The following is a 3,366-nucleotide window of genomic DNA, read 5'->3' on the forward strand; positions in this document are numbered from 1 at the left end:
TTAGAAACCCTAAAATTCGTAGACTTTTAGTCATAGCTCGCACAAGACTTCAAAACCCTAAAAGAAGAAACTTTCCAGAATAGGGCTGCGGCTGACTTGCCCTTCACACACGGGTACGCTCAATCTCGGCCTGTGTGTGCTCGATCACAAGTCTGCGATCGAGTTTTCTCCTTATGCGCACGTGCGCACATCTTGTCTCGCTGCTTGGTCCTCTTTGGAAGTGCACTCAAGCGCAGTTCTAGTGCAATCGATCGCACTATCAGAGCTTCTAGCTTTTCCCAACTTTTCCTTTTAAGCCCAATACTTCCAGATTTGCTTCATTTTCTTCCAAAAGTCTACAAAAACACATAAAATAACTAAAATAGCATAAAGTAACAAAACTAAGGAATTAACACATATAAGTTTAAGGGCTAAAATATGAATATTTTAGCACTTATCACACCCCCAAACTTACATATTGCAAGTCCCTTAGCAATATGAAACTAAAAACAGAATGAAAATTAAAAAGATAAATCCATCTTTCGTGGGATGTACGATTGCATTTAGCATATGCAATAAGCCTTTTAAACCATTAGGAATTCCCTAGAGGACGAGTGAAGTCTCGTGAGGATTTTTAAAAAATGTTACCCACAAATATTATGCACAAGTTATGTAATCCAAAATTAAGGTATCACTCAAAATCATGGTTTTCATTCATTAGCAAGCTTACAAAAATAAACTCCATCTTCTTAATGAATTGGAATTCTAAAGTTAACCACTTACAAAAGACATGCTAAGGCATCACAAGTTCCGAACAGTGTAAGGTGAACTAGCACATAAATATGAAGCTTTCAATTATTTCCAATGTGCAATGTCTCAATATCTTAAAGTTCACAAAAATCCCTATTAGAACGAATAACTATGGCATATTTTTTCTTTTTCTTTTTCTCTTTTTCTTCTTAGTCAGACTGTTCAATGTTTGGTTCCCTTAAGCTTTCTAATTGACCCATGTAACAAGTGTTGAGTTAATGACTCTCAAACCAAGTGGTTTTAGTGCATTAGGTGTAAAACACCCCTAAGGACTTACTAACTTGATTCAAAAGGGTTATGAAACCAAACTAACCCTGACATTAACCAAATCAAAATTCTTCACCTTTTGACGTGAACAATCAATGCTTAATGAGGCAAGAGGTCTAGTTACTTAGTGAAAAGCTTATCAACGATCATTTTTTTTTTATCACACACACACACACACACACACATATATATATATATATATATATATGCCAAAATATCCATCTAATAAATCATCCATTGTCACCCAAGACATAGAAACACACACATCAGACTTTCATGTCATACCCCACAAATTATGTGCTAATGCGCTTGTGTAAGATCATATCAAACATGTGAATTCTCAACTGCCTAGAGCAAGTAACCAAACAGAAAAATTCTTTCATCAAATCATGTGTTCAAAATTTTAAGCTCACCAATGAAATCAAATCACAATTCTTTCAGATCAACAGAAATCTTAAGACAAATATGGAAGTATCGGGTTTTGAAGTATTGTGCGAACGATTGGCCTCTTTACAAGCCTTAGCCTCTACACTGCACGAGCCCCCCTGAGTTTCTGCTTCAGCTCTTCGCAAGGCCATATTGGCAGCATACCTTGCAGACTGGGTGGTCCAGGCTAAATCTTCGGCCACTCGAACCCTTCACAGAAAAAAGCCACCAAATTCTCAACAGCAATCGCCTCATTGGGGCTGACCATAGATCTAGCCTCTGCTTCATCACAAGCGGCTTGAAGACAGATACACTCTGTGCAAACGGCTTCCATGGACTGATTTCTCTCTAGCTCTAACAGTAACTCATTGTTCTCTCCATGAAGCTTGGCATTTTCCTTCAAAGCGGCCTCCAATTTAAACTCTAGCTCCACCACATTAGGTTGATGGGAAGTACTAGCAACATCAGAAGCCCTATGCTCCGGGGCCATCCCATAACAAATAGCTATAGCATCCAAAGCAGCCTGTGCTGAAGAGGAACAAAATCGGCGAGCCACAGGGTCCACCGGAAAAAAAGTTGAGGTTGGCATCAACCAATGAACCAAGGTTCCAAGCAGACCTTCAACATCAGGGTCCACCCCAAGAGAAGGTGAACTCTCAAACATTTAGGGAGCAGCTGCTTCTAGAAAACTCTCCCCACATTCAGGCCGGACTTAAGAAGCGGCTTCCGATAAAAACCCCTATAGGGAACTTGATTCTTCTTTGTACCTCTTGAACCTCTCAAAGCCAAGTCTGACATGGCAGTATCACCATCTTCCTCAAAAGATTCTAAAAGTTCCGTGTGAACGGGCTCTGTGTGGGTGGCAATATCCTCTGCAACCATTGGGTCGTCCTCAAGGGCCACACATAAAGCCAGGAGGGTTGCATCTCCTCCATTGCAGCCCCAAAAGATTGATCATCCTTAGAGGCGGCAAACAATGCCAAATGGGGCTGCATTTCTTCCATTATAGCCCCAACTGGTTGACCGTCCTCAAGGGCTGCTCCTAGAGCCAAAAAGGGTTGCACTTCCTCCTTTGGCAACCTCGGCAGATCCACCAACTGGCTCAGGCTCACCAAAGCCCCTTGTCCTTCAAATAATTCTCTGTCCTCAGAAGATGAAATATTGATGAAACTCAGAGAGCGAACTTGTAGCGCCCCAGATTTTAAAAGTCTTATTTTAGATATATTTTTATTTGATGATGATTAGGTAATGGTATTTATTCTTGAGGAATTTATTAGATCATATGATATTGATTTGAGATTATATCTGATTATTTTATTGGGTGATTTAAGAGATATGATAATTGATGACCGATTAATAGAATTTGGAGTATGATTATAATAGTTGGTGATTGATTAAATGAGGACAATAGATAAATTATTTTAAATGCGAGTTAACCTACAATACTTGCTCATAATCACCTTATTTTTCTCTTTTATTTATTATTACTTTTTACTATTTTTCCCCACATCTTTGCCGACCAACCCACCTAATTCTTATTTTTCTTTCTTCTCATTTCCCCATTTTTCTTCACAGCAGCCCCACACTCACTTATTCTCCTTCTATTGAATTATTGACTAATGCTTTGTACTTTACTTTCTCTCTCTCTTTTCATGAGGCCCCTACCCATTTTCTTTTCTTCCTTCTTTCTTCCTTTCTTATTTTCTACCAGCACACTAACCCCTCTTCTCCCCCACTTTTCCCAATGCCACTTATTACCACTCATTGCTCCTTCCATTTTTCTTCCTTCCTTCTCTTACCACACGGTTTGGACTTTCTGTTTTATTTTCTTGACTTCACCTACTCTCATTTTTTATTACTTAACAGAGAGGAAGAAACAAGAAG

Source organism: Corylus avellana, chromosome ca6 (assembly GCF_901000735.1).
Source record: "Corylus avellana chromosome ca6, CavTom2PMs-1.0".
Classification (NCBI taxonomy): Eukaryota; Viridiplantae; Streptophyta; class Magnoliopsida; order Fagales; family Betulaceae; genus Corylus; species Corylus avellana.